Source organism: Leptodactylus fuscus, chromosome 1 (assembly GCF_031893055.1).
Source record: "Leptodactylus fuscus isolate aLepFus1 chromosome 1, aLepFus1.hap2, whole genome shotgun sequence".
NCBI lineage: Eukaryota > Metazoa > Chordata > Amphibia > Anura > Leptodactylidae > Leptodactylus > Leptodactylus fuscus.
This window is the reverse complement of record NC_134265.1, coordinates 4,361,120-4,373,056: the sequence shown is the minus strand read 5'-3', so window position 1 is coordinate 4,373,056 and position 11,937 is coordinate 4,361,120.

Here is an 11,937-nt window from a genome sequence, read left to right as displayed (position 1 = left end):
TTTCTCGTTTTCAGTGGGAGCGCTTCAGAGACCTGCACCCGAGAGCGGATTTGGTGGGCTGCCCGTGCCCTCCTTTGCTGTGGGACCTGGTTCTGCGGTCTTGAGCCCGTTATTGCAAGATTCTGTTACGCCGGCGACGTGGGCAGCGCATGGTCCATATCCGGTGGTTTGGATTCTAGGCCACTCGTACATCTATTGGGCGGCGCGGCGCGCTGCCATCCGGCCTGGAGGTTTGCAGCTTGGTTTTCAAGAGGCGGAGCTGCGCTGGCATGGAGTCAGAGGGATGAGTTGGTCGGAAATGTTGCCTCAAGTGGTCGAAATTGGAAGGACCTCCCAGGCCCCAGTGGTGCTGGTGTTTCATGCCGGGGGCAACGATTTGGGCGTGATACGCTTGTCCGAATTGATTTCGTTGATTAGATCTGATATTGACCGCTTTCCTGCCTTTTTTCAGGATGTTGTTATTGTATGGTCCGAAATTGTTCCCCGGGCCAGATGGCGTGATGCTCGAGACCCAGCAGCTTTGGAGCGTGCAAGGCGCCTGCTCAATTTGCGTGTTTCGCGCCACGTGCGCTCCCGATCGGGAGTCGTGGTTCGGCACAGGCAGCTTGAGGGTGATAACAGGGCGCTGCTCCGGAGGGATGGTGTCCATTTGTCTGATATTGGCCTAGACATTTTCTTGTCTGGGCTTCAGGATGGCATTGAGCGTGCGCTCTTCATGCTCTTGGAGGGGGGTCGGACCCCTTTGTAGGTTTACGTCGGGGTCCGGTGGCGGGACCTTGCGCCTTTCCCCTCCCTTCCCCTTCTGGTCATCGGTGGTAGAAGATGGAGCGCGTCACCCGTTGAACATCATACACATGCACACCGCAGGCGGTGGCGGGGCATTCCGGTGACGCGCTTGGTCCAAGAGTAAAGGGGAGGGGGATAGCAGGGCCTGCCGATATGTTTATAGTTTAATAAAGCTGTGGCCGACCCCCACTATTTTACCATCCAAGTGCGTGTCAGAGTTTTTATTGTATGTTGGGGTTAACAGCCGTGGGAGGAGGTTTCCCTTTTGTTGTTGTACCACATTCCGCCTGGTCATCAGTTGCAACCAAAGCAATAACAAAGCAGGCAGTAGATGATATCACAGTTGTCATAAGGCGGCCATAGTTACTGCCATTAGCATCTGTGAGGGCCGAGGTACACGGAGATCTCCGACCACCTGACGTGTGTACAGCCTAGGTCACCATATACCCCCGACCTCACAGACAGGAGCCATCCCGGTCATCACTCGTCCTAGACTGAAGAGATTCCTGACAATAAAGCCATTCTCCAGATCAACTAAACCCCTTATGGAGCGACCTCCATCTACCAGGTGACATATGGGGGCCCTTAGGGCCACATCATACAGAAGAGTCTTGGGACCTATGGAGAATACAGCTGTGTATGGAGCGATGAGAGTCTCTTACCCCAGCTGCTGCTCTGGAGATTGTATAAGGCTTACACTCTATTCCCGGAGGACTCATCACCCTCCATGATAAGACCTGCATCCAGGCCATGGGCCAACCTCAAAAACATCATAGGGGGCAGTCTGGGACAATGTAGGGAAAAATACAACTGCTCTTGGTTTGAAGTAAAGTGGGAGTGGTCATTAAAAGGTTAATGCTTACCCTGTTGCAAAGAGCTTACAATCTAATGGAACGAACCATCTAATCCTAGTGAGATTAATGTAGCCTTGTGTGGATTAGTCTTTTTTGTGTTGTGATGATCATTTTCTTGCAATTACTTTGTGTAAAGATCTTCTGCTGATACAAAGGAAAGAAGAAAGTGAAAATCAATCTCCGATCATCTGACTTCCCCAGCTCCACCCCTGAGCTGCCCAGCCCCTCCCCTGGGCTGTCTAATCCCACCCCTGAGCTGCCTAATACCTCAATTCATCCGTATTATTGGTACTTACATCTAATAATCTGTTTTTGGGTTTAATATGTAGATCACGGCTTTGGGTGCCGCCATGATGCAGCTCACCTCTGACCCTGCGGTCATAAACTTTGTGAGGTGCTGGGTCCTAGAGTATCCAGATCAGCTCTGAAGTACCACATAGGAGGCTCAATGTATAGTAATGTATAGCACCTGTATATATACTTCTCCTGTATACAGTATATGGGCAGTGCACAGTACCACTTCTCCTGTATATATGGACAGTGCACAGTACCACTTCTCCTGTATATATGGACAGTGCACAGTACCACTTCTCCTGTATATATGGACAGTGCACAGTACCACTTCTCCTGTATATATGGACAGTGCACAGTACTACTTCTCCTGTATATATGGACAGTGCACAGTACTACTTCTCCTGTATATATGGACAGTGCACAGTACCACTTCTCCTGTATATATGGGCAGTGCACAGTACCACTTCTCCTGTATATATGGGCAGTGCACAGTACCACTTCTCCTGTATATATGGGCAGTGCACAGTACCACTTCTCCTGTATATATGGACAGTGCACAGTACCACTTCTCCTGTATATATGGACAGTGCACAGTACCACTTCTCCTGTATATATGGGCAGTGCACAGTACCACTTCTCCTGTATATATAGGCAGTGCACAGTACCACTTCTCCTGTATATATGGACAGTGCACAGTACCACTTCTCCTGTATATATGGACAGTGCACAGTACCACTTCTCCTGTATATATGGGCAGTGCACAGTACCACTTCTTCTGTATATATGGGCAGTGCACAGTACCATTTCTCCTGTATATATGGACAGTGCACAGTACCACTTCTCCTGTATATATGGACAGTGCACAGTACCACTTCTCCTGTATATATGACAGTGCACAGTACCACTTCTCCTGTATATATGGACAGTGCACAGTACCACTTCTCCTGTATATATGGACAGTGCACAGTACCACTTCTCCTGTATATATGGGCAGTGCACAGTACCACTTCTCCTGTATATATGGCAGTGCACAGTACCACTTCTCCTGTATATATGGGCAGTGCACAGTACCACTTCTCCTGTATATATGGACAGTGCACAGTACCACTTCTCCTGTATATATGGCAGTGCACAGTACTACTTCTCCTGTATATATGGGCAGTGCACAGTACCACTTCTCCTGTATATATGGACAGTGCACAGTACTACTTCTCCTGTATATATGGACAGTGCACAGTACTACTTCTCCTGTATATATGGACAGTGCACAGTACTACTTCTCCTGTATATATGGACAGTGCACAGTACCACTTCTCCTGTATATATGGACAGTGCACAGTACCACTTCTCCTGTATATATGGGCAGTGCACAGTACCACTTCTCCTGTATATATAGGCAGTGCACAGTACTACTTCTCCTGTATATATGGGCAGTGCACAGTACCACTTCTCCTGTATATATGGACAGTGCACAGTACCACTTCTCCTGTATATATGGCAGTGCACAGTACTACTTCTCCTGTATATATGGGCAGTGCACAGTACCACTTCTCCTGTATATATGGACAGTGCACAGTACTACTTCTCCTGTATATATGGACAGTGCACAGTACTACTTCTCCTGTATACACTCACCGGCCACTTTATTAGGTACACCTGTCCAACTGCTCGTTAACACTTAATTTCTAATCAGCCAATCACATGGCGGCAACTCAGTGCATTTAGGCATGTAGACATGGTCAAGACAATCTCCTGCAGTTCAAACCGAGCATCAGTATGGGGAAGAAAGGTGATTTGAGTGCCTTTGACCGTGGCATGGTTGTTGGTGCCAGAAGGGCTGGTCTGAGTATTTCAGAAACTGCTGATCTACTGGGATTTTCACGCACAACCATCTCTAGGGTTTACAGAGAATGGTCCGAAAAAGAAAAAACATCCAGTGAGCGGCAGTTCTGTGGGGGGCGGAAATGCGTTGTTGATGCCAGAGGTCAGAGGAGAATGGCCAGACTGGTTCCAGCTGATAGAAAGGCAACAGTGACTCAAATAGCCACCCGTTACACCCAAGGTAGCCAGAAGAGCATCTCTGAACGCCGCACAGTACGTCCAACTTTGAGGCTACAGATGGGCTACAGCAGCAGAAGACCACACCGGGTGCCACTCCTTTCAGCTAAGAACAGGAAACTGAGGCTACAATTTGCACAAGCTCATCGAAATTGGACAATTGAAGATTGGAAAAACGTTGCCTGGTCTGATGAGTCTCGATTTCTGCTGCGACATTCGGATGGTAGGGTCAGAATTTGGCGTCAACAACATGAAAGCATGGATCCATCCTGCCTTGTATCGGTAACGGTTCAGGCTGGTGGTGGTGGTGTCATGGTGTGGGGAATATTTTCTTGGCACTCTTTGGGCCCCTTGGTACCAATTGAGCATCGTTGCAACGCCAAAGCCTACCTGAGTATTGTTGCTGACCATGTCCATCCCTTTATGACCACAATGTACCCAACATCTGATGGCTACTTTCAGCAGGATAATGCAATGCCATGTCATAAAGCTGGAATCATCTCAGACTGGTTTCTTGAACATGACAATGAGTTCACTGTACTCCAATGGCCTCCACAGTCACCAGATCTCAATCCAATAGAGGAGCATCTTTGGGATGTGGTGGAACGGGAGATTCGCATCATGGATGTGCAGCCGACAAATCTGCGACTGCAACTGTGTGATGCCATCATGTCAATATGGAGCAAAATCTCTGAGGAATGCTTCCAGCACCTTGTTGTATCTATGCCACGAAGAATTGAGGCAGTTCTGAAGGCAAAAGGGGGTCCAACCCGTTACTAGCATGGTGTACCTAATAAAGTGGCCGGTGAGTGTATATGGACAGTGCACAGTACCACTTCTCCTGTATATATGGCAGTGCACAGTACCACTTCTCCTGTATATATGGGCAGTGCACAGTACCACTTCTCCTGTATATATGGACAGTGCACAGTACCACTTCTCCTGTATATATGGGCAGTGCACAGTACCACTCCTCCTGTATATATGGGCAGTGCACAGTACTACTTCTCCTGTATATATGGACAGTGCACAGTACCACTTCTCCTGTATATATGGACAGTGCACAGTACCACTTCTCCTGTATATATGGACAGTGCACAGTACCACTTCTCCTGTATATATGGGCAGTGCACAGTACCACTCCTCCTGTATATATGGGCAGTGCACAGTACTACTTCTCCTGTATATATGGACAGTGCACAGTACCACTTCTCCTGTATATATGGACAGTGCACAGTACCACTTCTCCTGTATATATGGACAGTGCACAGTACCACTTCTCCTGTATATATGGACAGTGCACAGTACCACTTCTCCTGTATATATGGACAGTGCACAGTACCACTTCTTCTGTATATATGGACAGTGCACAGTACCACTTCTCCTGTATATATGGACAGTGCACAGTACCACTTCTCCTGTATATATGGACAGTGCACAGTACTACTTCTCCTGTATATATGGACAGTGCACAGTACCACTTCTCCTGTATATATGGACGGCGCACAGTACCACTTCTCCTGTATATATGGACAGTGCACAGTACTACTTCTCCTGTATATATGGACAGTGCACAGTACCACTTCTCCTGTATATATGGGCAGTGCACAGTACCACTTCTCCTGTATATATGGACAGTGCACAGTACCACTTCTCCTGTATATATGGACAGTGCACAGTACCACTTCTCCTGTATATATGGGCAGTGCACAGTACCACTTCTCCTGTATACAGTATATGGGCAGTGCACAGTACCACTTCTCCTGTATATATGGGCAGCGCACAGTACCACTTCTCCTGTATATATGGACAGTGCACAGTACTACTTCTCCTGTATATATGGACAGTGCACAGTACTACTTCTCCTGTATATATGGACAGTGCACAGTACCACTTCTCCTGTATATATGGGCAGTGCACAGTACCACTTCTCCTGTATATATGGCAGTGCACAGTACCACTTCTCCTGTATATATGGACAGTGCACAGTACCACTTCTCCTGTATATATGGACAGTGCACAGTACCACTTCTCCTGTATATATGGGCAGTGCACAGTACCACTTCTCCTGTATATATGGCAGTGCACAGTACCACTTCTCCTGTATATATGGACAGTGCACAGTACCACTTCTCCTGTATATATGGGCAGTGCACAGTACCACTTCTCCTGTATATATGGACAGTGCACAGTACCACTTCTCCTGTATATATGGGCAGTGCACAGTACCACTCCTCCTGTATATATGGGCAGTGCACAGTACTACTTCTCCTGTATATATGGACAGTGCACAGTACTACTTCTCCTGTATATATGGACAGCGCACAGTACCACTTCTCCTGTATATATGGACAGTGCACAGTACCACTTCTCCTGTATATATGGACAGTGCACAGTACCACTTCTCCTGTATATATGGACAGTGCACAGTACCACTTCTCCTGTATATATGGACAGTGCACAGTACCACTTCTCCTGTATATATGGACAGTGCACAGTACCACTTCTCCTGTATATATGGCAGTGCACAGTACCACTTCTCCTGTATATATGGGCAGTGCACAGTACCACTCCTCCTGTATATATGGGCAGTGCACAGTACCACTTCTCCTGTATATATGGACAGTGCACAGTACCACTTCTCCTGTATATATGGACAGTGCACAGTACCACTTCTCCTGTATATATGGACAGTGCACAGTACTACTTCTCCTGTATATATGGACAGTGCACAGTACCACTTCTCCTGTATATATGGGCAGTGCACAGTACCACTCCTCCTGTATATATGGACAGTGCACAGTACTACTTCTCCTGTATATATGGACAGTGCACAGTACCACTTCTCCTGTATATATGGGCAGTGCACAGTACCACTTCTCCTGTATATATGGACAGTGCACAGTACCATTTCTCCTGTATATATGGACAGTGCACAGTACCACTTCTCCTGTATATATGGGCAGTGCACAGTACCACTTCTCCTGTATACAGTATATGGGCAGTGCACAGTACCACTTCTCTTGTATATATGGGGAGTGCATAGTACCACTTCACCTGTATATACAGTGTTAGCCAAAGGTATTGGCCCCCCTGCATTTCTGTCAGATAATACTCGTGTTCTTCCAGATAATGATTACAATCACAAATTCTTTGGTATTTTCTTCATTTAATTTGTCTTCAATGGAAAACCACAAAAAGAATTGTCACAAAGCCAAATTGGATATAATTCCACAGCAAACATAAAAAAGGGGGTGGACAAAAGTATTGGCACTGTTTGATAAATCATGTGATGCTTCTCTAATTTGTGTAATTAACAGCACCTGTTACTTACCTGAGGCACCTAACAGGTGGTGGCAATAACTAAATCACACTTGCAGGCAGTTGAAATGGATTAAAGTTGACTCCACCTCTGTCCTGTGTCCTTGTGTGACCACATTGAGCATGGAGAAAAGAAAGAAGACCAAAGAACTGTCTGAGGACTTGAGAAGCAAAATTGTGAGGAAGCCTGAGCAATCTCAAGGCTACAAGTCCATCTCCAAAGACCTGAATGTTCCTGTGTCTACCGTGCGCAGTGTCATCCAGAAGTGTAAAGCCCATGGCCCTGTGGCTAACCTCCCTAGATGTGGACGGGAAAGAAACATTGACCAGAGATTTCACCGCAAGATTGTGCGGATGGTGGATAAAGAACCTCGACTAACATCCAAACAAGTCCAAGCTGCCCTGCAGTCCGAGGGTACAACAGTGTCACCCCGTACTATCCAGCGTCAGCGTCTGAATGAGAAGGGACTGTATGGTAGGAGACCCAGGAAGACCCCACTTCTTACCCAGAGACAGAAGCCAGGCTGGAGTTTGCCAAAACTTACCTGAGAAAGCCAAAACCGTTCTGGAAGAATGTTCTCTGGTCAGAGGAGACAAAAGTAGGAGAAGGCCTCAACATAGAGATTACAGGAAAAAAAAGAGAAGAAGACGCCCCCTACAGTCAGACATGGCGGAGGTCCCTGATGGTTTGGGGTGGCTTTGCTGCCTCTGGCACTGGACTGCTTGACCGTGTGCATGGCATTATGAAGTCTGAAGACGACCAACACATTGTGCAGCATCATGTAGGGCCCAGTGTGAGAAAGCGGGGTCTCCCTCAGAGGTCAGGGCTCTTCCAGCAGGACAAGGACCCAAAACACACTTCAGGTCAGCACTAGAAAATGGTGGTGAGAGAAAGCCCTGGAGACTTGTAAAGTGGCAGCAATGAGTCCAGCCCTGAATCCCATACAACACCTGTGGGGGAGGGGGAGAGATCTCTGGGTGGCAGTTTGGAGAAGGCCCCCTTCACATCTCAGGGGGGACCGCGAGCAGTTTGCCAAAGAAGAAGGGTCTAAGATTCCAGCAGAGCCTTGTAAGAAACTCATTGCTGGTTAGCAGAAGCGGTTGTGCGCAGTTATTGTGTCTAAAGGTTGTGCGACCAAGTATTAGGCTGAGGGCGCCAATACTTCTGTCCGCACGAGTTTTGGAGTTTTGTGTAAAATGATCAATGATGTGACTTTTTTTTCATTCTCTTTTGTGTTTTTTCATTGCAAGAAAATAACTGAAGAAATTACCAAAGAGTTTGTGCTTGTAATCATTATCTGGGGGACAGCGAGGATTATCTGACAGGACTGCAGGGGGCGATACTTATACTGTATATACCCTGTGTCACTTATATACTATATAAGAGTCTGTGCTGTGTAATCATTATCTGGGGGACACCGAGGATTATCTGACAGGACTGCAGGGGGGCGATACTTATACTGTATATACCCTGTGTCACTTATATACTATATAAGAGTCTGTGCTGTGTAATCATTATCTGGGGGACAGCGAGGATTATCTGACAGGATTGCAGGGGGCGATACTTATACTGTATATACCCTGTGTCACTTATATACTATATAAGAGTCTGTGCTGTGTAATCATTATCTGGGGGACACCGAGGATTATCTGACAGGACTGCAGGGGGGTGATACTTATACTGTATATACCCTGTGTCACTTATATACTATATAAGAGTCTGTGCTGTGTAATCATTATCTGGGGGACACCGAGGATTATCTGACAGGACTGCAGGGGGCGATACTTATACTGTATATACCCTGTGTCACTTATATACTATATAAGAGTCTGTGCTGTGTAATCATTATCTGGGGACACCGAGGATTATCTGACAGGACTGCAGGGGGCGATACTTATACTTTATATACCCTGTGTCACTTATATACTATATAAGAGTTTGTGCCTGTAATCATTATCTGGGGGACACCGAGGATTATCTGACAGGACTGCAGGGGGCGATACTTATACTGTATATACCCTGTGTCACTTATATACTATATAAGAGTCTGTGCTGTGTAATCATTATCTGGGGGACACCGAGGATTATCTGACAGGACTGCAGGGGGCAATACTTATACTGTATATACTCTGTGTCACTTATATACTATATAACAGTCTGTGCTGTGTAATCATTATCTGGGGGACACCAAGGATTATCTGACAGGACTGCAGGGAGCGATACTTATACTGTATATACCCTGTGTCACTTATATACTATATAAGAGTCTGTGCTGTGTAATCATTATCTGGGGGACAGCGAGGATTATCTGACAGGACTGCAGGGGGCGATACTTATACTGTATATACCCTGTGTCACTTATATACTATATAAGAGTCTGTGCTGTGTAATCATTATCTGGGGGACACCGAGGATTATCTGACAGGACTGCAGGGGGCAATACTTATACTGTATATACCCTGTGTCACTTATATACTATATAAGAGTCTGTGCTGTGTAATCATTATCTGGGGGACACCGAGGATTATCTGACAGGACTACAGGGGACGATACTTATACTGTATATACCCTGTGTCATTTATATACTATATAAGAGTCTGTGCTGTGTAATCATTATCTGGGGACACCGAGGATTATCTGACAGGACTGCAGGGGGAGATACTTATACTGTATATACCCTGTGTCACTTATATACTATATAAGAGTCTGTGCTTGTAATCATTATCTGGTGGACAGCGAGGATTATCTGACAGGACTGCAGGGGGCGATACTTATACTGTATATACCCTGTGTCACTTATATACTATATAAGAGTCTGTGCTGTGTAATCATTATCTGGGGGACAGCGAGGATTATCTGACAGGACTGCAGGGGGCGATACTTATACTGTATATACCCTGTGTCACTTATATACTATACTAGAGGGAGGACGCGGCTTCACACGGGTATATCACATGTTATGTTTGTGTAGTGGCCCCATAAGAATTGTCCAGTTTTGCACTGGTGTATGTTGTATGTGGTTTGTGTGTATGTCCATAAGCGTCATGTGATTATGTGGATCTCATTTTGGATGTCAGTGAAAATCCTGTGATCAGTTGTTATGGATACCTGGAGTAAAGCTGTATCTAATCCTTCCCCGTGTAGTACTGTGTTTAGACGCAAGTATCTAATCCTTGTTGGTGTGGTACTGTGTGCAGATGCACATGCACGTATCTAATCCTACGGCGTGTGGAACTGTGTGTAAACGCGCGTATCTAATCCTACAGCATGTGGTACTGTATGCAGACGCGTGTATCTAATCCTATGGCGTGTACAACTGTGTGAAGATGTGCATATCTAATCGTCTGGCATGTGGAACTGTAAGCAGACGCGCATATCTAATCCTACGGCATGTGGTACTGTGTGCAGACGTGCTTATCTAATCCTCTGGTGTGTGGAACAATGTGCAGATGCACGTATCTAATCCTCCCCTGTGTGGTATTTTGTGATGAGGCGCGTATCTAATCCTACGGCGTGTGGAACTGTGTGTAGACGCGCGTATCTAATCCTACGGCATGTGGTACTGTGTGCAGATGCGCGTATCTAATCCTCTGTTGTGTGGTGCTGTGTGCTGAGACGCGTATCTAATTCTCTGGCTTGTGGTACTGTGTGCAGAGGCATGTATCTAATCCTCCAAAGTGTGGTACTGTGTGCAGACACGTATCTAATCCTCCCGTGTGTGGTATTGTGTTTAGACGCGCGTATCTAATACTACGGCATGTGATACTATGTTCAGATGCGTGTATCTAATCCTCCCTGTGTGGTACTGTGTGCTTAGACGCGTATCTAATTCTCTGGCTTGTGGTACTGTGTGCAGAGGCATGTATCTAATCCTCCAAAGTGTGGTACTGTGTGCAATCATACATATCTAATCCTCCTCTGTGTGGAATTGTGTGAAGAGGTGCATATCTAATCCTATGGCATGTGGTCCTGTGTGCAGACGTGTATCTAATCCTCCCTGTGTGGTACTATGTGCTGAGATGCGTATCTAATTCTCTGGCTTGTGGTACTGTGTGCAGACACACGTATCTAATCCTCCCCTGTGTGGTATTGTGTGAAGAGGCGCGTATCTAATCCTATGGCATGTGGTACTGTGTGCAGATGCACGTATCTAATCCTACGGCATGTTGTACTGTGTGCAGATGTGCATATCTTATGCTCTGTTGTGTGGAACTGTGTGCAGATGCGTGTATCCAATCCTATGGCATGTGGTACTGTGTGCAGACATGCGTATCTAATCCTCTGGAGTATGGTACTGTGTGCAGACGCATGTATCCAATCCCCCGGCGTGTGGTACTTTGTGCAGACGCGTGTATCTAATCCTTCGGCATGTGGAGCTGTGTGCAGAAGCGCGTATTTAATCCTCTGGTGTGTGGGCCTGTGTGCAGACGCGTTTATCTAATCTTCTGGCGTGTGATTCTGTGTGCTGATCTGTGTATCTAATCCTCTGATGCGTGTATCTCAGTTTGGATATCAGTGTTGTATTGTACATGTGGAGTGACCGTGTGTATTGCAGTTGGAATATGAGTGAAAATCTTGCAGGTTTGTATTGGCTAAGGGGGGGGGGGCATTGTGTTTGGAATG